A 26303-nucleotide genomic window follows, 5' to 3' on the forward strand; every position below is an offset into this window, starting at 1 on the left:
GCACACACACACACACCCCAGCCTACCTCCTCCCCCCCACAGTGATCTGCTCTCTGTTGATGGATGCTCCTAGCAGATGTGCCCAGGCTGCCGGGGAAGGGGCGTGTGTTCCCCACAGATTTCTTGGCTCCCCCATTTTTCTGTGGGGGAGCCAAGAAATCTGCAGAAGATATGAATTCTGCACCCCTGCAGAGGTGCAGAATTCCCCCAGGAGTAACTCCATTTCTCAGCCCATCATGAAGACAACAGAAAATATGAAAAGGCAGAAAAGAAGTGAAAGAAAGGAAGGGAGGAAAGAGTCAGAGTCAAAAGCAAAGGATCCTTGGGAACATGCAAAAATTTGCAGCAATTTCAAATTCAGCAACAAACAAGGGAGTGCTATCTTGCAAAAGTCAGGACTTCTGGGTTTTCCTAACTCTGCCATTCACTCATTAACGTGGCCTTGGTCAAGTCACTTAGCTGCTATCCCTCAGTTCACCTACCTGTAAAAGGGGGAATCATACCTTTGCAAAAGGAGATAGGGAGACTTAGTTAATTCATGTTTGTCAAATACACCAAGAACCTCTGATGAAGTGTTTTCCTGCAGAGGTATTGTTAAACAACCTCATTCAAAAGCACACCTAAAGCCCAAGAGTGATACCTGCACTTAGAAAATGACGACATCCAAGCAAAAGGCTGCTGAGCGGAAAAGCTGGGGTCACTGGAAGATTGATTGTGTGTCACCTTTTTATGTGGGGAAGAACATTAAAAAGAAGGGAATTTGATAGAAGTTTTGATTTGGTCTTTTCCACTACTATTTCCCATCAGGTGCCTGTGATCCACTGAACGAAAAGCGGACAACAAAAGAACATAATAGAAGGGTAAAAACACAATGCTCAACCAAGAAGCAACGTTCTGTCATATTTTGGCCTTGGAAGCCTTCAAAAATCGAGAAAGCTTCTGAAAAGGAAGCACTAACCACAGACAGAGGAGAAAAATATTAATGAGTGCTGGTGCTGAAATAGCATCCATACCACCAGCAAAGAAACCTCTGGGCAGAGCATTCAGAGAAACAGCAAACTCCCGAGCTCTGAGCACAGGGCTGGGAGCCAGGAATTTGGCTAGACTGGCTCTGCACTGACTCTCTTTGGGAACATGGGTTTGGGCCTCAGTGTCCCCACCTGTAAAATGGGAACATTAGTACATGGCACTTACATAGCTCTTTGCAGTCTGGAAGTGCTGTACAAACATACAGCACTGGCCTGAAAATGCTAAGTAACAGCCACATCACTCAACCACATTCCACCCGACAGGGAATTTCTCACTGACTTGGAAACAAATGGCAGTGAATTTTGACCAATATAAGGAACTGGATGCAGCCCACAAAAGCCCTAAACTGTGGCTTTTAGCTGTTCTTTCCCTTTAACTGCAGAGTGGAAGCAAAACTGATCCACTGCAAGGTTTTTGAGGTTGTTTTGGGGCTGCTGACATTCAACAATAAGTAACGCCCCTCCCACCACCAAGGAAACAGCACTGCTACATTTTTCATTTAAAAATTATGTAACTGCATATATGCAAACTAGGTGCTGCCTTGAAACGCGTGGCAAATTGTGACTATGTGCCTTTGTAATACCAAGGTTGGACGTCCCACCACGGGAGTTCTTAGGAGCACAACGAGACTTCAGCACATGCTTAAGTGCTTTGATGAATTGGGGTCTGCCTCCTCACTCCACCACCCTTGCACTAGCGCGCGTCGCCCTCGTTTGTGTTACATCTCAAATCAAAATGGAGGCCCTGTGGGGCAGGGGCCTGGCCTTTTATTTGTAAAGCATATTTTGGGGACACTAAAGAATATGGGGTTTCTTCATGATCCTACTTAAATAAGAAGAGATGACGAAGTGACATTCAGAACAGTCACTTATAGCACCACTGGTCTAAAAAGGAGGATGAATTAATAGGCTACTCCTTATCCTATTATAGTCTGTGGGAATTTTCCTAAAGTAAGGAAGGTCAGAGCAGCCCCATAGAGACCAGCATCCCACAGCAGAAAAATACCCATTGGGAAAAGTTGCCATCATTACTAGTCAATTAAGATAAATTGTATACAGTGCAATGTCTTATAACCCTGATACTACGCCACACAGTACGATTATGAGGAGACATTTTATTGTAGAAACTAAAGTAAAACCACAGCAAATAAAACAGTATTTAACAACCATATCTTACCGTTTAAAAGGTACTGCTCACAGGAGTAAGGGTAGCATGACAGTGGCACTGCTTTACGTCTCCAAAGTAAAGCCCAATGACATCAATGTAAGTCTTTCCCTTGACTTCAATGGAGTTTCTATCAGAGCCTGTGTTTCTAACTGTAGGTTTCAGTACAGACTATTACAGTGTATGTTACACTAGTTACAGTGTACTCTATTGCACATGCCTCAGCACGCTGTAGTACTATGGACTATAGTAAATAATACACCACATCTCCACATACTATTGCATGTTTGAATGTTGGTAACTAATAGCAGAGTTTCTACACTCTGCAGCGGCGGTCAAAAAAGCGAACAGGATGTTAGGAATCATTAAAAAGGGGATAGAGAATAAGACAGAGAATATCTTATTGCCCTTATATAAATCCATGGTACGCCCACATCTTGAATACCGCGTACAGATGTGGTCTCCTCATCTCAAAAAAGATGTACTGGCATTAGAAAAGGTTCAGAGAAGGGCAACTAAAATGATTAGGGATTTGGAACAGGTCCCATATGAGGAGAGATTAAAGAGGCTAGGACTTTTCATCTTGGAAAAGAGGAGACGAAGGGGGGATATGATAGAGGTATATAAAATCATGAGTGGTGTGGAGAAAGTGAATAAGGAAAAGTTATTTACTTGTTCCCATAATATAAGAACTAGGGGCCACCAAATGAAATTAACAGCAGGTTTAAAACAAATAAAAGGAAGTTCTTCTTCACACAGCACACAGTCAACTTGTGGAACTCCTTGCCTGAGGAGGTTGTGAAGGCTAGGACTATAGCAGCGTTTAAAATTGAACTGGATAAATTCATGGAGGTTAAGTCCGTTAATGGCTATTAGCCAGGATGGGTAAGGAATGGTGTCCCTAGCCTCTGTTTGTCAGAGGGTGGAGATGGATGGCAGGAGAGAGATCACTTGATCATTACCTGTTAGGTTCACTCCCTCTGAGGCACCTGGCATTGGCCACTGTCGGTAGATAGGACACTGGGCTAGATGGACCTTTGGTCTGACACAGTACAGCCGTTCTTATGTTATGTACACAAATACCATGGTCAGTCACTATGACTTCACTGTACTATTTTAATACAGCTTCATTACAGTATATTAACACTGTAGTAAATACCATAGCTTCTGCAAAAACTCAATGGCAGGATTTCCTTTAGTGATGTACTAACATTTTACTACAATAGTATTTTTCCCATGGCAAATGCCAATTGTCCCTATTTTTCCCACAAAGTATTGACGATGTTGAACCTGTTCTGTAGATAGAAAGAGGATTTCAGATTCCAGAGCCATCAATCTGGAGCCTGTTACCCCAAAATCTCTCCTAGCCCCATGGATTTCAGTGGTATTTAAAACTGTATGACTAGTTTTCCTTCTACATATCCCTGTATATCGATTTCATACGTTAGCAGGTGTGGTATGGTCGTGTGGGTTTTTTACATATATAAATGCTCCATTCCAGAGTTAAGGTTTATAAGCCAAATAATGTATTTTTGAAGTTCACACACACATTACCAAAAGATAAACTCTGAAAAATATTCAAGAGCATGTTATTGGGAGCCAGATATTCACAAGTGTGTGCACACTTCTCAAATTCAGCAAACTTAAGCCCTGCTTTCTTTCCCACCCAGCACAGGGGGAAGCATTTCTCATGCATATTCAGCCTCTCTACACAGCAAACCCCAGACATTTTCACAGGTCTCCTCCACCATAAAACCTATAACCAAAACCAAAGACTCCTATCTCTCTAGGACAAGTAGAGCATGATCTCGCTGGAGTGGCATAGTGTGGTGTTCTATTAGATATTATTTTCAAAATACTCACACATGGCCAAGGGTAAGCATTACCAGCTTCCTGTGTTATTCTGAATTCTCTCCCAGCCGAGGAACATACAGTATCTCCAGTGCCCCTTTCAAACCTCTTCTCCAGGAGTATGTGGGCTGAAATATGCTCACAGTGATGGAATGGTGCCCCGAACTCTCCTTCAGAAATCTCCCTACACAAAAGGAATTGCAACAGCCATTTGTCCCCAAGGACAGGTCTATCCAAAATTCTCAGGTAAACCACACCAGAAACACAGGCTTGGTCGCCTCCAGACCTTGTGGGAGCAACAACAGGGCTACCTATGTCAGAGGTAACCCAAGGAAACTGTATTTCCTTTCATCATGGATTCATACTCTGCACACATTGTTCAACCAGGAATCTACTCCACCACAGAGTCTTTGTTCTGGGATTTTATCCCCAGGACTGGGAATTACTATGGGATCCAGCAAGGATTAAACTATTGGCATAAGCCAGGTAGGGCCACAACCCAACACAAATTTAGCAAGACTCTGCCAAGTCTATATGGGAAATCCCATGCCCAGGACCAAAATAATGTGGGACCAGCAAAATGACAGTGTGTGTAAATGAGTGTGTCCTGGACAAAGGACAAACTGGAAAAGGTGGCGGCAACCTTACCTCCAACCCAGCCTTACCCACCTAAGAACCAAGATGGAACCTGACTTAAGAAGATGAACAAAATACAGAGTCCAGCACTCAAAAAGAAGGCCAATAGAAGAAACTTTGAGATGCCCACTCAAATAGGGGGTGAAGGTGTCCAAGGGGGAGTAGAAGCAGGGGAGAGATGAAATTTCAAAGACAAACAGACCCTGAATCATTAAAGAACCTAAAGCACACGCTGAAGTCCCATGGGACTTACACACACACACACACACACACACACACACACACACACACACACACACTTTGTTGAATTGGGGCAATAGTTCTGGCTTTCCCAGGCTCAGTGCAGTCGTGGTCAGGAAACTGAATGCAAAAAGGACATATCCTTGTTTCATAGTAATTTGTCCCTCCCTCACTTCTATATTAAAATTCTCTCCTTTGGCAAGTCGAAACACGATGCATCTATTTCACTGCCGCTCAGCCCAAGAGCCGAAAATCAGGCTCCTCTTCCCGTACCCATAGATCACAGCCAACAGCAAACGAAGCCACAGCTGGAACTGAGCTGATGATGCTGTGCAATAGGCAGAAGAGAATCCCGTTCACTCCCTTGGAGTTACAGTAGACAGGGTGCAATAAAAACTGGCTTTCCTCAGCTTAGTAGACAGGCACACAGTGAGCAGATGTCAACAGCACCAAGGTGCACTCTTTAGATCAGAACTTTGATTTAGGAGCCATATCCTATATAAACACTTGGCACAGAAAATTGTTTTTTATTTGTATTATGGTAGCACCTAGAGGCCCCAGTCAGGGATTAGGTCTCCAGTGCACTGCACGCGTGCACACACACACACTCACACACACAGCGCATGCCACAAACAGCTTCTGGTCCAAGCAAAAGATGAGACAACAGATAGATACAACAGACAGGCAGCACAGTGTCACTGGGACTCAATTCCAGCACGTGTACAACCAGAGTTCACAGCACACCAGCTGCCTAACCGTTGTCAAGTGTTTTGAAACCCCATTCTCCTGTGGGGCCAAGCTCCAAACTGGGCCCCACTGATGGACTGGCACAAGAGAGGAGCAGAGGTAAGGAAAGGGGATCAGTCAATTGTGGTGACAAACCAAAACATGAATGAGACTGATGGGATAAGGAAAAATTAGTTCCAAGCTTCCAGTAGGGCTGATGTAAGAACTGTGAAGATCAAGATTTTTAAAAAAATAAATTAAAAACCACGGGGGGAAAGTCTGACTGCTGTTCCCATCAGGGTCTCTTTGTCCTTAATTCACCCCACTGGCTAGGCGTTGCATGTCAATCTCAAAATAAAACATTTTAACCAAGCTTCAAATCACTATAATTTGAATATTTAACAAGGTACTTTCCCTTCAACGACATCCAGGGAGACAGAGGAAGTTTTCTGTAGCTGTAATTTGTTATGACAACATACAAGCAGGACCAGAGCCATGATGGCAGGCCTCAGGTACCCACCGCAGAGTCAATGCCCTGCAAAGTGCTCCCACAAGAGCTTAAATAAGAGACCTCACCAGCACTGCTGAAGTGACCAGCCGTTCAGACATCCCTTTGCTGGGGTGGTAACCTGTGGTTTCTTCAGTTACATTTTACCCTCCAAATATTCATACAATGGTGTGCACAGATTGTGTCAAGGGTCAGCGATGATTAACTTCCAATGCAGACTGTGATTCTGAGATCCCGTCCAGACCCCCAGAGCAAAGAGATCATTTCAGATATTTACGGTATTCAGATTACACAATAAAAAAGAGACACCCCTACTGAAGCTCAAAGTGCCCTAATTAAAACTTAAGCCAGCAGCCACAAGGACCAAAACACTGATAACGTAAGCCTGCCAGCTGGCAGCATTAAAATCAGAGTCAACAATTCCCATTTCCAGATGACATCAAGCTAGGAGGGGTTGCAAGCACTTTGGAGGACAGGAACAGAATTCAAAACAACCTTGACAAATTAGAGAACTGGTCTGAAACAAACAAGATGAAATTCAATAAAGACAAGTGGAAAGTACGCCACTTAGGAAGGAAAAATCAAATGCACAATTAAAAAAATGGGGAATAACTGGCAAGGCGGTAGTACTGCTGAAAAGGATCTGGGGGTTATAGTGGATCAAAAATTGAATATGAGCCAACAACGTGATGCAGTTGAGAAAAGAGTTAATATGTTTCTGTGGTATATAAAAAGGAGTGTGGTAGATAAGACATGGGAGGTAAGTATTCCGCTCTGCTCGGCAGTGGTGAGAGCTAAAGTACTGGGTCCCACACTGGGTGTCACACTTTAAGAAAGATTCGGACAAATTGGAGAGAGTCCAAAGGAGAACAACAAGAATGACAAAAGGTTTAGAATACCTGACCTGTGAGGAAAGGTTAAAAAACCTGGGCATATTTAGTACTGAGAGACGATGATTGAGTGGGGACCTGATAACAGGTCTCAAAATGCAATTCTGAATGGGTGTTTCCATTGGGGTTCACAGGGATCGGTTCTTGGCCCTACGCAATTTAACATTTTTATCAATGACCTGGAAGAAAACAAAATCATGACTGATAAAAAATGGAAACACCACAAAAATCGGGAGAGTGGTAAATAATGAAAGGGACAGGTCACTGACACAGAGTGATCTACATCGCTTGGTAAGCTGGGTGAAACAAACAATATGTGTTTTAATACGACTAAAAGTAAACGTATACATCTAGGAACCAAGAATGTATGCTATGTATACCAGATAAGGGACTCTATGCTGGGAAGCAGTGACTCTGAAAAAGATTTGGTGGTCGTAGGGGATAATCAGCTGAACATGAGCTCCCAGTGAGATGCCATGGCCAAAAGGGCTAATGCAATTCTTGGTTGCATAAACAGGAGAATCTCAAGTAGGAGTAGAGCGCATAGGCATTGACTTACTCAGATCCCGGGGGGGTACTCGACCCCCACACCGCCCCAGGCTCCACCCCTGCTCCACCCCTTCCTCCAAGCCCCCACCCCGCCCCACCTCTTCCCGCCCCCGCCACACCTCCCGCTCCTTCCCCTCCCCCCGAGCGCCTCCTGCACATCATGGAACAGCTGATCGCAGCAGGCGGGAGGCGCTGGGAGGGAGAAGGAGGAGCCAATCGGCAGGGCTGCCGGTGCACAGGAAGTGCTGGGGTGGGGGAGGATGGGGAGGTGCTGACCCACAGGGCTGCCAGTGGGTGTTGAGCATCCACTATTTTTTTCCATGGGTGCTCCAGCCCCAGAGCACCCACAGAGTCGGTGGCTATGGTAGAGAGGTTATATTACCTCTTTCATTGGCACTAGTGCAACCACTACTGAAATGTCTTCTAATGGTGGCCAATGCCAGATGCTTCAAAGGAAAGGAACAGAAAAGGGCATTTATCAAAAGATCCATCCCCTTATTGTTCAGTTCCAGCATTTGTCAGTCAGAGGCTTAGGGACACCCAAAGCATGGGGTTGCATCCCTGACCATCTTCGCTAACAGCCATTGATGGACCTATCCTCCATGAAGTCATCTAATTATTTTTGAACCCTCATATAGTTTTGGCCTTCATAACATCCCCTGGCAACGAGTTCCACAGGTTGACTGTGTATTGTGTGAAGAAGTACTTACAATCCATAAGTACCCACATGGGGAGCAAATATTTAATAATGGACTCTTCAATCTAGTAGAGAAAGGTGTAACATGATCCAGCGGCTAGAAGTTGAAGATGGAGAAATTTGGATTGGAAATAAGGTGTACATTTTTAACAGTGAGGGTAATTAACCACTGAAATAATTTACCAAGGGTCGCAGTAAATTCTCCATCACGGGCAATTTTTAAATCAAGCTTGGATGTTTGATATGCTCTAGGAATCATTTTGCATAAATTCTGTTGCCTGAGTTATCCAGAAGGCCGGTCTAGATTATCACAATGGTCCTGTCTTGCCTTGGAATCTCGGAATCTCTGAACAGTCTTCAAATACATTAAGGGCTGTTATAAAGCAGAAGGCAATCAATTGTTCTCCATTGTCCATTGAAATCAGGACAAGGAGTAATCAACTTAATCTGCAGCAAGGGAGATTTAGGTTTGATATTAAGGAAAACTTTGTAAATATAAGGATAGTTACTTACTGGAACAGGTTAGCTAAGGAGGTAGTGAAATCCCTATCATTGGGGGGGTTTAAGAACAGGTTAGACAAACACCTGTCATGGATGGTCTAAGTCAGTGACTCTCAAACTTTTGTACTGGTGACCCCTTTCACATAGCAAGCCTCTGAGTGCGACCCCGCCTTATACATTAAAAACACTTTTTAATATATTTAACACCAGTATAAATGCTGGAGGCAAAGTAGAGTTTGGGGTGGAGGCTGACAGCTCGCGATCACCCCATGTAATAACCTTGCGATCCCCTGAGAGGTCCCGACCCCCAGTTTGAGAACCCCTGGTCTAGGTTTACTTGGTCCTACCCTAGTGCAGGTCTCTCAAGGTCCCTACGAGGGCCTCCATTTCTATGGCTCTATGAAATGACACCTACTAACCAGAGGCTGAAAAGAAGCCTGGAGCCTCTAAGCAGGGTCAAAGAACAGGCAAAAATCCCATCACATCAATGTTGGCTGACACAGAGAGCAAAGCTTCTTACCAGAGGGCTGTCCTTGGGAACTCACTTGTGGATCTGAAACACAAAACCACCCCCAAACTCTGTATTTCAATGCTACCTCTGGTTCACGTGTTTGTAGAGTTTTATACAAACAATAAAAAGGACATCTTATCCATATGTTCTAGGCTCCCTCGACATTACTTGGATTACATCCTAACTGCACAAGCATTTTAAGATACCTCACCATCAGGAAACTTATCAACTCAGTGGTATTTCCTAACTTCTGAGTACTGGATTTTGAATGCTTAATAGCATTCTTTAAGAAGAGTTTTTCTTTATGTAATTGCTATAATATTTGTTTACAGTCTGACAGTGGCCAAGTCGTGATATGTGAGTGGAAGGGAAGGGAAAAGAAACAATATCACGCACCTAGTCAGTGTCTGGCAAGACGTGTAGGAGGCAGACATTCCTGACTCAAGCAAGCAATCAGTTTAAAACCAGGTGGAGAATTGGAGCACGCACCTTCAACTATTTAACTAGCGCACATCTCCTCCCTCTGCACACAGAATGTTTTCCTCTCTTCTGTGCGCTGCACTCTAAGCTGCAGAACTGCCACTCGAAGGATCATCCTGTTTCATCCCAGTTCCCCAACCCCCACTCAGACTGAGGTTCCTCTACAGCTGGAGAAGGAAGAACAGGTCCCAGATATGACCAGGCAGCACCACAGTTGCTACAAGTTGCAGGTATGTCTTAACAATCCACCGAATGTGCGATCAAGTCGATGGAATACAGTGGCAGGGGAGGTGCCGTTGATGTCCAGCAGCTAAGGGGTTACTTAAATTTCAAATTTCACCCAGTGTATTTATGCAGAACAGCTACCCTAATCCACTACCAGCTAAGGGCTGCGTTCTCTCACAGCAAGGATGGACTTGGTAATGAACTGTGATGTTTAAAAACGGATTAGGGCTGTTTGGTTTAATATGCATCTTCAGACTATGCTAATAGAATCATTACATTTACATATAGGGCAGAGAGCTATTTTGCAGGAAAGCATTTAGAGAGGAACCCTGAGTCGACAAGCAATAGCTTTATGGCCATGAGGCAAACCAAAAAGCTGGGTGAACGGGAACACATCTCCCATAACAGAAAGCAAGCTGCAGAAGGCTCGACTCCGAAGGCTTTCTGCTCAGAGGTAAGGACAACACTTCCAACTGCAGCAAGATGGACCGGCAGTTATAATGCTCCATTAGAGGGGGCTCATTTGTAGACATCAAGACAGCAATGGGAGAGTGAATTGGATTCTATTCTGACTCCAGTATCAGCAGCTGAATTCTTAAATAAATTCAAGTCGCAATTCTGCCCACTGTTACACCCAAAAACAATAGGGTTTGCAAACATTTAATTGGTGACAGAATTTGAAGACAATAGGATTGTACAGGTGTATCTGACAGAATAATCTGCCCTACCAAAATCCTTGGGCTATCCCTTCATTGCAGAGCTAACAAATCATCGACAGTCGAATTACCTCGAGTTAGGCCAAGCTCAAGTGAGAGCAGTTGCACTGTGCGACACCACTGAAGTTACACAGAGTGGTTGTGTCAGCAGCTGAGGAGTTGTGCTAACTCGAACTAGAGCCTATACCCTGACGGATTGGCCAGCTTGAGTTCAAGCACCGCCACGCACTCAAGTTAAAGCGTTTTGTATGTGGATGGAACATGCGTTAGGGGCAACAGCTAACTCAGTGGTGAAGACACGCCCTTTGAAGAACCCAATTTAACTCTCAGATCCCAAGATGAGTTTTGCAGGACGAATGCAGGGGCAGGAGGGTGGATGGCTCATTCCTACCTACTGGACCTGGCATAGTCCAATAACTATCTTATCTATCTATGTAGGGTTCTATACTGCCATCTATCACCATAAAAAGCAACAGAGGGTCCTGTGGCACCTTTAAGACTAACAGAAGTATTGGGAGCATAAGCTTTCGTGGGTAAGAACCTCACTTCTTCACCATGGCATTTGTGCACCTACCACATAAAACCAATAGCAAAGTCCCTATCAACTTCATGAGTCTCTGGCATATCTCCCTTTTCGGTGTCAAAACTCTGTTCAGGATAGGGAGCAGGGGGGAATGGCAGGGGGTGTTCATGGTTTGTGCATCATTGATAGTGGAAAGGCTTTCTTAAAGAGGAAGAAGGGCTTGCAGTGTTTCCTATGGCTGGGTTCTCCTGATCTCCTCTAGAAGATTGTTCCATAGCTGGATTCCCTTGACTGAGAATACTCTGCTCAACTCTCACATGCTTCGTGCTGGGCTTAGTGATCTGCACTGCCCCAAAGGAGAACAGCTGTCACTGTAGTTCATAGATCAAAATTCAATCTTTGATGTAGTTGTGGCTTGATCCATTTAATTGCTCCGAAGATTAGGACCAAGGCCTTAAACCCGCATCGGAAGCTGATTGGGAGGCAGTGGAGGGATTTGAGCATGGGCCAGGTATGCTCATGGCAGCCTGAGCCAACAAGAAGGCGGGAAACCACATTCTGTACCATCTGGAGCCTGTGAATCGTCTGCACATTCAGCCTCAGAGACGAGTTACAGTAATTCAGCCTGGAGGTGACGAATGCCGGAATCACTGTGGGCAGGTCTTCATCTGGGAGTTTCCTAGCACGCTGGAGGTAAAAAGGCATTTTGGGAAACAGATGCTACCTTGTCATCCAAGCTTAGTGAGTGTCCCTAGCCTCTGTTTGCCAGAAGCTGGGAATGGGAGACAGGGGATGGATCACTTGATCATTACCTGTTCTGTTCATTCCCTCTGGGGCACCTGGCAATGGCCACTGTCTGAAGACAGGATACTGGGCTAGATGGACCTTTGGTCTGACCCAGTCTGGCTATTCTTGGGTTCTTATGAGTCAGGCAAGACCCCAAAGCTTTGACCACTTTGACAAACAGGGGCTGTGAGCCTTCAATGGGAGGTGGAGACAACGTCATGGCCAACTCATCAATGTATTTCCCCTTTCCAACCAGCATCACTGCAGTCATGCCTGTGTTCCGCTTGCTCGTCATCCTGTAGGCATTCTGATGTTCTAGTTGTGGTGGTGGTGGTTGCATCAGTTCAGGTAGATAGTGAATTCAATCAGCATCCTGCTGGCAGCTGAGCCCAGGGCGTCTCACTATTTCTCCCAGTGGTCTTATGTTGATACTAAAGAGAACTGGGGATAGGAAGGATCCCACCAGGGGAGCACCCCTGGAGAGGAAGGGCAGTTACCCATCACCACTCAAGAGTTCTGCCAGAAAGGACTGAGTGCCACTGTACTGCTGGGCCTTCTACTCCTGCTGTGTCATGTAAACGTGTTTGTGATACACTGTGGTCCACTGTGTCAAAGGCTGCAGAGAAGCCCAGCAGTACAAGCTTGGAGTTATCTGTGTTCATGACCACAAAGACGTCACTGTTTTAGTGCTGCTAGAGCCATCTCTGGTCAGATCCCTGGTGTGAACCCTAATTGTGAGGCATCGAGGATGCTAGCCGATGTCTCATATGTTTGAAGAGAGATATTACTTTGGAAACTGTAACAAAACCCACCAGCTGCGACAGGGTCTAGAATGGTCCTGACCTATATTTGATCTGTGAAATCGTATTGCTTAGTGTGCTGTCTTGGAAGTCAAATGTCTCTTTTATCACCTCTCTCTCTCATCATCTCCATTCCTCCTCCTTTACCCGGCATTTCATCCATTGCTAACTATGAATAACTCATGATTGTGTAGTGGGAATGCAAATCATCCTTCCCTTACTCAACTATTTGCATACTGCAGTTATAGTGGATGAGACGAAATGAGACAACAGGGGGCGAGAAACAGACAGGCCTGGCTTTAGTCAGGAATGAGCCAATAAGACCAACCAGCAAAGCTATGAAGTATCTAAAAACCCTATTCTCCCCTCCTCCTCCTCATAGCTTTAAGACTTGTTTTGTCTCTAGAGGGTTTAAAAACGAATGGATCTGTTTTCTTTAGCCTTACATCAAACCCATCAATTTAGTGTTTTCATGTTTATTTTTTAAATCCAAAGCAAAATATTTCTACAGCTAGAAATGGGAACAAAGTTACGAGTCACATTAATGATCATAAAAGAAAAACAGATACAAAGCTACACTATCTCGCATGTGGTCAGGTTTTCATAGGTGTTGTAATTTCAACAAATATGTTGTGCTCAGGGAAATGAGGAACTCTACTGACTAGAACCAGGCAAAAGAATATGCATGCTTCCACTCCAGCGTAAGTTTGTGCCCATGCATCTCTCTCCTGGCCAGCAACACCACTTATTATTCCAGGCTCCAGATAAAAATAAAGCAAAGCTGCGTTGTGTGTATTTTTTAATTCTTTCGACAAAAGCAGGAGCAGGTACAAGAAAGAATTCCTGTTCAGTTTATAATACAAGTAAAGAGCTAAACAGAGATCAATGTTTGTGGCAAAGAACACAGAATAATACTCAGGTGAAACCACTTGACACTTAACAAACCCTATTATAGCATTGCCAAATTTGATTTAATTGTGTGACAGATTTGGAAAGCCATTCAGGCTTCGAGATTAATTATGAAAAAATAGAAGCTTTATCCATTTCTGGTCCTATAATTGTTAAGGAGCAGTTCCACTCTGCAAAGCAATTCCAAAATGTGCTCAATTTTTTAGAGAGAGAATTGTTTATCCCCCCAATTTCATGAGCCAACTCCTCTGATCTCAATCTAACTTTCTCTTGTATGGTTCCCTTATAATTAGACAACAAACTAAATGACCTGATTTACTTATAAATAACTCTCTAACCTACCCTTGTTTTAGTTGTTTCCCTTCCTCTTTCATCCCAGGTCATTACCTGCCTAATTTAGTTTACAAACTCTTCAGGGCTGGCATTTTGCCTGTGTTATTGATAGACACATCTAGAGCAATCATCACCGTAGCCAGCCAAGCATTTTTTTCCTACGGCATTACATACACAATGACAGTGGGTGTATATGGCACCGAGCTACATTGGAGCCTCTAATCAAAGAAATTAAGCGATGGGGGAGGAGGAGAACAATCAGATCAGTTCATCCACCTACCCCTGTCAGTACCACACTGTTCCGCTTGTTTTTTCTAATATTTTGTCCAAGCTAGTCATATACCATCAAAGCGACGGTGCTTCCATCATGTTCTTTAGGAAACTTCTCCAGTCTAACAGCCATTTCTCTTAAGTAGGCTTTCCTGATGTTCAGCCTCAAGTATTCTTTTGCTCAGTTTTATCCCATTTCTCCTTGCTATAACCCTCTTTCCTATCCCACCCTAATGGATTCCTCTGAAACCTAGGGCTTTGCATCCTTTGAATATTTGCTCGCCTACCATGACCTCCCCTCTTTGTCATCCTTTGGCCAATCCCTACATGTTTTGTTCTATCTACTGTAACACATATAACAAACAATGGTCCTATGACCAAAGCGTTCAGCGAGCAATGACCTTTGCCAACCGGCAGGACAACCGAACTACTCTGTGAATTATCTGACGTGTCGACCAGGAGGTGGCAGGAATAAGAGACGAAAGCTACTCCGGAAACAGAGGGAGGATCAGGGAGAAGAGAACTGGCTGAAGACGGGGTTTGAGCGCAGCGCTCCTCAGATTTCATTAACTAGGAAGAAAAGAAAAAGTGCTGTCTGAAGGAAAGAGAAATACCGAACGGCACTAATGGGCCGAGAGCCAGTGAGCAATCAATGGCTGCACTGAAGTGGAGAGCAATGCAATCCAATATAACTAGTTTATATAGTGTCTGACATACAAACTATCAAAAAGCTTCTCTGAGTTAATTTCCCTCTTCCCTCTGCTATTATTTATGGAGGCAAGGGCAGAGGAGAAGAGAGACACTTTCAGATGGTAGTTGGAAAAAGATGCGGAGCCAGTGAGGCAGGGAGATACAGAAAGGCTGTTCCAGGAAACATGCACTGCAGAGGCGAAGCTCCTGGACCAACCGTGGTGGGACACCGTGATGGGACAGAAAGAAGGTCACTACTGGGCGAGTGGATGGAGATTCTCAGGGCAAACTGGGGGAAATCCTGTTCCATGGCTCCTTCCCTTGCACACAGTGCCTTTACTGGGGAAAGTTCGGAGGGGGAGAGATATTTGTCTGTCATCTTATGATGACCTTTACCAGCAGAATAGGTTTTTAAGAAGTATGAGGACTGCCATATAGTTCAGGCTCAAAAATGTCTCCTTCCTTAACAGAAGCTACAGTGAACAGTCACAATATGTGTGCCCCCAACTCTGCAAGTCGCTCCACACACCATTGGGTGAAGTCCCAGTCAAGTCAATGAGGTCCCACCATGCAGCAGACTGCAGGCCTGGAGCCTTCAACAGCTGCATATATATAAAATGCAACACGTGCATTAATAAGAAAGCAAGCTTGAGCACTGATCCAGGAAATGAAAAGGTTCCTACGCAAGGTTGCACTGCACATAGCTCATATTAAGTTAGATAATTAGGGCTATTATTTTTCGGTGACCAACTTGAGATAGCTGGTGTCTGATTTGCAGAGGTGCTGAACACTCAGAGCTCCTCCTGCAGTGAAAGGGAGCTAAAGAAAATCAGATCTGTTATCTCAAGTTAGATTCCCAAAAACCAAGTGCCTGATTCTGTGAGGTGCTGCACGTCCTCCGGCAGAGCTGGTTTCAGTGGGAGCTGAGGACAGTTAGCACCTTGTAGGATCAGGCATTTAATGGTCTAACCTGTAGTCTACATTATTACTTATATTCACATAGCCAGGTAAGCCTGGCGACTGGAACCTCAAATTAAGTTTTCCTGACTATTTTGTGTGACATGCAAATGTTCAGCCTCAATGCTGCATTACCATTTTTATTATACATACATACATACATACACACACACACACACATTCGCACACTCCCTGTTTTAGTTTAAGCGGCAGAAAGAGAATAAAAACAATCCCCCCTTCCCTAGCTGGCACTCTGGGGTTGTTTGGCACATCCCAGAAGATTTTTACATTCAATCCTCTTCATAAACAAAGCCTGCAGCTGCAGGTTCTTGTTTGGCAAGGGAGGTTTTTTGTTCACCTTTGTTAACTTAGCTGTGGCTGATGCACGATGCTGTTTTTATTGTAAAAATGCCTAGAGCTTGACAACAGGTTTGTTCTAAATGATGGAAAGAAAAAGATTCTTTAATGCCATAGGCTTTTTAGTTAAGTTGTTGCCTAACAGGCTTTTAAAATTATTTTCACCCTCCCCCTGTCCCAGGTTATAACTTACCAAGCAACTCCTCCTCATTGAGAACTAGTCACATGTGAAGTTTATTCTGTGTTCGTACAATGCCTAATACAAAGATGCCCAGATCCCATCTGGGACATCTGGTTGCAACCACAATAGAAAAAATAATAATTTTAAACCTCAGCCCATTTGGGGTGGGGGTCGGAAGTGGACTATTCAACAGTTTGTATACAAATAACAAATGGGCAAAGTAAATTTCTTCCTAATTCAAACAGTTCATGAATTTTGCCCAAGCTTCCTAAAGAACTCGCTTCCACCCTGGATAGTTTTAATCCCCAAGCAGGAGCCGGGGCAGTTATGAGCAAATACAAATAGCAGTTGTCATAGAGATGAATTTGCAACACCCCTCTGAGAAATAACCATCACTCACTGATTCACTACTTCTAGCTGCAAATGGTGCTTGTGTCTCTCACTAACAGCTACCATTTAATCACCCAGCCTTCTCATTGTATTTAAGTCACCTGACTTTTTAAAAGCTATTTTCTCACTGCAGAATGGAGCCAGCTGAAAGGTGAAATTAGGAACATTCCATCAAAACGTCTCAATTTGCACTGAAATTTTGATTTTTTTTTTTAAAAAGCAATTACTAAAGGAAAGGTTGGATTTACCTTCTTTTAAAATGGGATTGTAATCGCTCTTATTACATCACACTTTCCTGTCTTGTTAGATGCTAATGGGAAATATCCTTTGGGTTCTGGTTACCATTTGTGTGGGACCCTCAAATATGGTTTACGGTCTCTTGGCTCCGCTGCTGCGATCTGCAACCACCATTAAATTCTATGCTAGAACTGCACTAAGATATGCAACCCTGTGATCCACAACTCAACACTCTGACTACATCACTATCGCACCCCGATTTCTCTCCTGTAGGACAGTAAACTCAAAAAGAGAAGGGGAATTCTCATTTCGTTTCTATAGTGATCCCAGCTTTGCAGGCAATCAGGTTCATGGGCTGCTACCTATTCAGCTACTAATCAATTCAGCCTTTCACATCCTTAAAGCAACCCAAAGCCTCTCCTTCCCACACTGCGTTAACAGGTGTGTCTGAGGGATCAGCCTCCCTTACAGAAATCCTCACAAGAGCTTGATGCACCAGCTGATAGGAACGCGGCTGCCCTCCGAAGATTGCTCAGAGACCTGCCCTTGTCTAAGGGAAGCCTCCAAAACACATGATAGCCAAAGATTACGGAGGAGGAAAAACTGAGCCTGGGCATGCAGATAGCATAGATGAGCATATTTTGATCTGAGAACTGTCTGCTCCACACAGCACTGCTAATAACATCTCTCCTGCCACGGTCATGTGCAACTCACAAGAAGATTCATAGATTTTAAGGCAGCATTAAGATTATCCAGTCTGCCCTCCTCCCTTTTTTTTTTTTTTAATATGGAGATAGAACTGGAAGGGACCTTGAAAGGTCATCGAGTCCAGTCCCCTGCCTTCACTAGCAGGACCAATATTTTGCCCCAAATCCCTCTCAAGGATTGAACTCACAAACCTGGGTTTAGCAGGCCAATGCTCAAACCACTGAGCTATCCCTCCTGCGTACCAGAGGCCAGAGAATTTCACATGGTAATTCCCACCGTGGAGAAAATTATGAGTTAGGTCACCGTACATCGACTGTGGCTTTAAGACCCAGAAGAGAGGATTCCACACCAGGCAATGGAAAAACCTGGACTTTTTATTTAATTTTATTTTTAAACCCTGAATATTTAGTCCAATTCCAACACCAAAAAATACAGACACATTAAAAGCAATTGACATAGGGCTAATTCCTCTCCCTCAATCCCAAGTATCCAGACTTGGAGAAGGCAGGGGAGGGGTGGGACAATGGAGAAAAGGTTCCTGTGCCTACCAAGCACAGACACCACAGCAAGTCCATAGTGGAGTAGTAGACCACGGCACAGCAGGAGAAGGCTGGGGAGGGGACATGTTTTCACAGAGTCAGATGTTTTCAAGGCCACAAGAAACCATTACAATCTGGCCCAACCACCTGCATGGCACAGTCCATAGCATTTCATCTAGTGATTCCCCCCACAACGTTTGGATGAGTTTGACTAGATCGTTTAGAAAAAGACATCCAAGGTTTGCTCTTAGCAATCGCAGCTTTCAGTTGTCCTGTATGCCCCTTGCCATTCATCAAAACAAATGCTCCCTTCCCTCAGCACCCGTCTTTTCCCACAGACAGGGATATATAACAAGAGAAGTGTCTCTCCAAGCTAATAGATGACTTCAGGGAACTCAGAAGCGTGCTGGAGAAGAAGAATGTCCAAGCGATCTTCTTGGAGATCCTTCCTGTCCCACGAGCAAAGGGAGACAGAAGCTTCTGGAAGCGAACCGCTGACTAGGTAAGTGGTGTAGGGCAGAAGGTGTGGCTTTTGTGAAACATTGGTCCATCTTCTATCGGGAGAGAGGGCTGTACAGTTTGGAGTGGTTCCCCTTCTACTGAGGGGGAGGCAATCTCCTTGCGGGAGGCAGGCCTAGAGCAATCAGGAGTGTGTTAAACTAATAACAAAAGCAGAGGGTAAAAAGAGGGAACAAATGAGAACTTATTTATAATATACAAAAATCGAGATGTTGAGAAAAAAAACTAATCAACAAACCAAAAGTCACAAAGAGAAGTAATTCTTTAATTGCCTATACATCACTGCTAGGAGCCCAGGTAATAAACAAGAGGAATTGGAATTAATCATTTATGAGCATAAATTCAATCTAGTTGGTATTACTGGAATGCAGTGGGAGGATGTGCATGAATGGAATGTTACAATCAATGGTTATAACCTATTCAGGAAGGACTGAGTGGGCAAAAGGGGAGGGGGAGCGGCACTCTATGTCAAATACGGCATTACCTGTTTCCGAGTCACTAATAACACAGCAGAAAATTATCTTGAATGCTTTATGGATCAATCTCCTAGCAGACAAAGCACAGGATGGGATACCAGTTGGTGTTTGCTACAGACCAACGAATCACACCAGCGAACACGATGACCAGCTCCTTTAGATTTTACCTCCAATGTTGCGGAGATAATCTCATTCAGCACACTGAGGCAGGCACATCGGTGCTCTCCTGCACCCTCTGCTGCTGCTTCAACAGCAGTTACACGACTTCCCAGAGTTGAGGCATCAAAGCTTATACTCGAACAAGTTTTTAAGCCACATTAATTTTGAGCTCTGCCAGAAACAGCGGGAAGTCTAAAATAACGTTACCCAAATGAGAAAGCGAGACATCCAAGCTGGTGAGGAACTACGTGGCATTTTCCAGTTTCCAGATGGTTATTTCAAAGAATGAAGAGAGAAAATATTTTAAAAAGAGAGATACAATTTAGACATCTCCTTAAAGACCAGAGAGAATTAGAACAGTGAAGAGAGGTCCTACCAAACTGGAAATTCAAATCCATTGAGTCAACATTACATACAAGGTTCGCTCTTCAGGCATTTTTGTTAGGAATGGTCCCACTCTATTCCTGGGGGGGATGGTGATTATTTTATTTAATTGCAATTATGCACGTTTAAAACACAGGGACGCACATCGCAGGAACTAGGCACAGCAGAGGGAAACAGGCAACACACAATTCGGCCATTTGGTGGCATCAAAATTGTAATTTAAAAAATCCCAAGTAATATTGTAAAGAACGCAATATTGGCAAGCGCCAACATGCACCCAACGATCCTACAGTGCTTTTGAAATACTGTCTAGGGAACTAGTAACATGAAGAGTGGGGATATACTGGCCAGGAATGATCAGGTGGTTAAAACTGTGAGTCAGGAAGTTTGGGTTCTGCCACAGGGCTGCTGTATGATTTGGGGCAAGAAACCTTTCCACTCCTTAGTTGTCCTATCTATAAAAGAGAGATTCTGATACTACCTCACTAGCAGTGAATGTTAGTGGCTTAATTCACAAACACACACAAAGATCAGAGGATCTTAATAAAAAGATGGCATGTCCCCCCATGACAAGCACTAACACGGAACACATTGCAATGAGGTCGGATGCAGAGCACGGCTGTTGTCTCTAATTTTTCATTTACTTTAGCGCGCTCTGGGAGAGGGCAATATTTTGAGCACGCTGCAGTAAAACATGAACTCTGAGCCAGCATGCTTCAGTCTAAAAGAGGTAAGAGCAGCCAGTACACAACCTAAACAAGAACATAAGAACGGCCACACTGGGTCAGACCAAAGGTCCATCTAGCCCAGTATCCTGGCTTCCAACAGTGGCCAATGCCAAGTGCCCAGGGGGAATGAACAGAACAGGTAATCATCAAGCGACCCGTCCCCTGTCGCCCGTTCCCAGCTTCTGGCAAACAGAGCCTAGGGACACCATTCCTGCCCATGCTGGCTAACAGCCATTGACAGACCTATCCTCCACGAGTTTATCTAGTTCTTTTTTTAACCCTGTTATAGTCTTGGCCTTCACAACATCCCCTGGCAAAGAGTTCCACAGGATGACTGTGTGTTGTGTGAAGAAATACTTCCTTTGGTTTGTTTTAAACCTGCTGCCTATTCATTTCATTAGATGACCCCTAATTCTTGTATCGTTCCATCGGCAACGTATCAAAGTTAAGAAGAAAATAACCCCTGAAGTCTATGAGCAGGGTTAGCATCACACAATGCAGCTGTGTGGAAAAAAGCTACAGATCCCACTGCAAAGCCGTCTAACACTCATCTGGCTTTATAAGAGGTCATTTTGTGTCAGTCCCAGGTTGCACACGGTCACTAGTATGGCGAGCTAAACCCAGCTGAATTAGGCAGGATTCAAAGGGACACCATCAACTCAGATTTAGATATATTCAGAATCCCTGTGCCACGAGACATCTGTCTATAGTCTGAACCTTTAGTTTTGCTCTGAAGGGTGTTTTCAGCAGGTAAACCTCCCAGCAGGGGTTGTCGAGACGCAGTCTCAAACCACAGGGGCATGCTGCAACTGAGGGCCATGCTAAATCCAGGCTGCTGCCCCCTGCAGAGCCCTGGGCAGAGGCAAAGCCATGGATGATAAGACCCTCGGCCTTTAAGCATCTCCCCTCCCACCCCCGAACAACCTCCCACAAGTTTCGGTATGCATTCCTCGTGTCCTTGACCCACTGAGTGGGTGGCTGAACCTTAAACATGGCTTCCACCGCAATGCACGGAGCAGGGAGGCACAGTGTGAGCAGCAAGTATCAGAATGTGCTCAGATACCATGGAAACGGGCACAGAACAGGATGTGTAAACAAGCCCTCTCAGGGCACACGATATACAGAACTGCAGTCTGTGCAGACGGGCTGTCACATTTAACATCACATCAGCTGAGTGTAGGTAAACCACGGCCCAATCCCAGATGACGTGATGCATAGAAAGTAAAGGCAGAAGGGACCATTACAATCACCTAGTCCGACCTCCTATATAACACAGACCAGGGAATTTCATCCAGTGATTCCTGCATCAAGCCCGTAACGTCTGGTCCAGCTGCAGCATACTGATTTAAAGACTCCAAGTGATGAAGGCTCCAGCACATCCCTAGATAAACTGCTCCAATGGTTAATTCCCTTGACTGCTAAAAGTCTGCAATGTTAAACACAATGTGCTTGTCTGTAGCGAGTGCAAAGGGGTTAGTTACAACTCCTCAAGGCCGCATTCCAGCCTGACCTAGTTTTCAATCCTCAGCCTGCAAAGGAAATTTTATACCAAAACAAGTCAGCACTGGAGAATTACCAATCCAGCGGGAGAGCCCACACAGGGAAATTTGTTTTTCAGGGGTGGCTAGTTACACAACAAAACGGAAAGTGATTTGTACATTGACAATCTCTCTTGCAGGGGCAGGCTGCGATCTGAGGCCTTAGAACACTAGATCTTTACATTTGTTTTTTAGGCAAAATTGGTGCTAGGAGGACAGCCCCGGAGAGTGAAATTCTCTATCCACAGAGGAGGGGCAACAACACTGCAAGCTTCCCTTACCCTGACCCGCCCACCTGAAAAGACCAGGGAGCTGAAGTCTCCATGCCCATTAGTGTTCATATAGAACAGTGCCACTTTCCTGATATCAAAGCAGGAGTCCGTCTACAGCTCCCATGCCCCTGCTGTAAAGATGCAGAAAATAGAGTGGCACCCACAAGCTGAGTAAGAGTCCTAAAAAAAAAACCCCAAATAACCCAAACCCACAGACACTTCCCAAGGAACAAAGAAAGGCACAGGAGGCAAACCAAGAGCTGCAGAGCAGTGTGACTGGTAAAGAGTCACAAACTCTCAGGTCATGCAGTGAACAAATCATTTACATTAAAGTTAAGCCTGGATTCAGGCTGCAAAAACAGCCATTCAAAACCCTACTCTCCCCCGTCAATGCTGGAGCTATGGGATCTAACACTGAAACACACAGTTACTACGCCCAAGCTACTTAACGAAAAAGGCAGCTATGTAAATCAATGGCTGCCTCCTACAACTTGAAGAGCAGGAATTCTGGAAGCAAGGGAGAACAAAGCCGCGATTATAGGAAAAGTTATGCACACACTGAATGGATCTTTGCTTGTCCTCCCTCGGCCAAGAATGGAGCTTTCCTTGTGAAATGTGCTGGTGAAGCAGATGGCAAGGCCCCAGCGAGGTAACTTTAGCACGCCCGCGCTCTTCCAGTGCCAGGAGAGTGGTTTGAACACTCTGGGGCTCCTCAACTACACCCAGCGTGGGTGGCCTGGACCTGGCAAGTGCAAGTCGACACGTCTGCAGTGCCACAGGCCATAAATCATGGCAGCTCTTAGAGCACTTCACACGTAAGTTTCCATTTCACATCACACTTCAGCCCAATGGCAAGACTTTTCACACAGGGGTAACCAAATTGTTCACCCACAAAGTCTGTCTTTGAGTGACCTGACTTTCAGAGCTCAGCTTCAAGCAACCGAATCTCAAAACATTGGCCGATGGACATGCGTTACCAATGAAATGCAGCTAGCTCTGGGGCAGAAGGGATCAGCCAGCTAGTGTAAAAAACATTTGGAACTGCACATGGAAACACATCCTGTAGAAGACAACCTCTGGGACAAGACTAAGATGCACTCTGAACAAGACTCATCTGCACTTTGGGGCGGACTAAAGCAGGATCCATGAGATGCGTGCCCTACAGGCAGAACCCCCACAAGGACCAGCAGGCAGGGGTGCAGCATTTGACCCACTTCTGCTAGCCAGCGACCTGTGGGGTGGGGTGGGCTGTGTCAGGTGGTAGGGACAGCAAGGATGCAGGAGTGGGAGGGAAACAAGTATGGCTGAGAGTCTGGTCAGACTGGGTAAACTGGTGGTTTTTTCATCACATTAGCTAACATGATTTGAAATGCCACTTAGTGTAGACACAGCTTAACATCTTTAAAATAACATTACCAGGAGCCTATGCGGAGTCTTGCAGGGAACAGAACGTCTGCTTGGACAAACCGTGTTTCAGAGCCTAATATTTTGATGGAACACAGCCCCATTTTGCAAACCCTGAGCCAAAGAGAGAGTGCTGTGCCTCTAAATACGTGATGAAGAACCAGAAACAACCCATCCGGTCTGACCAAATGTGCAAGATGTTCGTGACTGTACAACCAGTGTCCAAGACTTCCACCACCTCCCAACTCACAGCAACCTCTCCAATCATAGACAAGATTTTTCCCCCTTACCTTATATTGGAAACAAGGTCCTGTAGAGTTGCTTTTATTCTGTTCTCCCCGTCAGACAAGAATCCTGTGCAATCTGGAATGAAAAACAGAGATTGCTGAGTGGTGTTGGAGTGGAGGGGAATATGCCACGTTCCCTATTTTCACACACAGATACTTTCACAGCTGCTCCATGTCTTTGACTTCTGGATTCCAGGAACAGCTTATGTACTTTGGGCTGCAGATCACGACTGAGCACAAAACCAAGCAACACTTATCGCTTACACCACATGTTACACACATTAATCAGAACTTCTCTGAGGTAGTGGAGGGTTATCCTCATTTTAAAGATGAGGAAACAAACGAAGGAGTTGAGGGACTTAGAAATCTTCCAGATTATCAGGTGTATTTATGTATTGGGGGGGGTGAGGGACAAAACTCAAGGGATTTCTCGACTCCCACCAATAACTTTTAAGGAACGGCCTGGTTCCTTTAGGGCCTCAATCCTGCCAGGTGCTGAGCATGCTGGCCCTGGTGCAGCACTTCAGAACATGTGTAGCTTCAAGCATGTGAATAGCCCCATTGGATCATGCCCCAGATGTTTCCCACTGTAAGTACTGGCCAGTTTCCAATGTTTTTTGGCACCTTACCAGGACTTCAGTTCTCTCTCATCCAAACGATGGAACCTCCAGCACCACAAAACCACTAATGCCTTAGTGGGGTGCTGATAGAGAAGGAAAGGCACTATCTAGTCAACCACTTGGAAGGTCTCCCACCAGATTCTGCTGTGGTCTCGTATCAGCCAGGTACTGACCAGTTTCTGAGAGATGCAATAGCGTGCTACGGCTACATGCTGCCAACACTTCTATCCTCAAGCAGACGGACTACGGTTGTTGGCCTTTTGCATCAGTAAACAGAGGATCCTTAACATACCACGGTCCCTTGCAATAGCTGGTAAGAACTATTTTTAGTGGATTTAATTGGAAAATAAGAATAAATGCCTTTGCCCGTTAGCCATCGATCTGTTATCAGAAATGCTAATGAAAAATCTTTAGGTGATAACTATCCCAATTCCTATGTTTGATAAATAATGAATAGCAATGTCCTTTACTTATTCAAATCCGAAGCATAAATACCTCGTGTTTTGCTAGATCTTTGGTGATTCTGGTCCATATACTGATCAACCTCCCCAAGTCCAATGCTCTTTCCATTTTAAATTTTACAGTAGTAAATACCACACTAGCTTATATTTATATTAACTCACACACACACACACACACACACACACACAAAGAGATCTCTTAAAACCTGAACTATGTAAGTTCCCCTACCAGATGTTACTCAGCTAAAACTCCCGTTATTATTAATCATTATTAATATTTGTATTACAGCACTGCTTAGAAGCCCCAACTGAGACCTGTGCTAGATACTTTGTAGACACATGGTAAGAGACAATCCGTGCCCCCATAAGATCTCAGTCTCAATAGACAAACCAGAAAAAGAGCGGGAGGGAAAACAGAGGTACAGCGAGGAGAAGTGAAGGGACCTGCCCAAAGTCACACGGTAGGTCAGCCGCAGAGTCAGAAATAGAACTTGGTTCTCTTCGCTCTCGGTTCACGACCCCACCCACTAACACGCTCTCTCGCTCTCTGACCAGGAGTTCTATGTGAGAGGTGGCAGGATCGCAGTCTCCTCAGGAAGAAACTAGAAGCAAGGTAGATGGAACTAGTTTAAAGTTTCTGAATTTTCAAAAAAGTCAATAGAAAAATGTTCAGCCAGCTCTAACTGGAAAGTCCTATTCTCTCCCTTTTACAGATGGAGAAAGTGAGGTACGTTTCCCATGGTCACCCAGTGAATCTTATGCATACCCCCGTTTTTGGATCTGGACTCCAGAGATGGCCCAGACAAGCCATTGTGATTTTTGACACTTTGGATGGCACTTCTGTGAGTACTGTGATTCATCAGCCATAGACTACAGCCCCAAATTACTGTCTCTCTTGAAATATTTCAATGTCATCACCTGTGTTCTCAGAAAGAACTTGAGAGCTGGATTTAACCCAGACAGAGTTGGAAGTATGGGGTTTAGTCAGCAGGTTAGCCTTGTCTCATTCATGGGGCATTAGGTCTATCACTTCCCTCAGTTAATCAGTATCC

General features: G+C 44.6%; 1 protein-coding gene across 6 annotated transcripts in view; it reads right to left on the reverse strand.

Moving 5' to 3' along the window:
- The window catches only part of TSNARE1 (t-SNARE domain containing 1), a 686859-nt gene that overhangs the window by 586012 nt on the left and 74544 nt on the right, over nucleotides 1-26303 (reverse strand). For all 6 annotated transcript variants that reach the window (XM_026646872.1, XM_026646868.1, XM_026646856.1 and 3 more), the window contains exon 2: nucleotides 24174-24246. The gene's annotated coding sequence lies outside the window, so the exon portion shown is untranslated. The remainder of the gene's footprint in view (nucleotides 1-24173; nucleotides 24247-26303) is intronic.

The sequence above is a fragment of the Terrapene carolina genome, unplaced genomic scaffold, assembly GCF_002925995.2.
Source record: "Terrapene carolina triunguis isolate 2854851 unplaced genomic scaffold, T_m_triunguis-2.0 Scaffold58, whole genome shotgun sequence".
In the NCBI taxonomy this organism is placed as follows: Eukaryota; Metazoa; Chordata; order Testudines; family Emydidae; genus Terrapene; species Terrapene triunguis.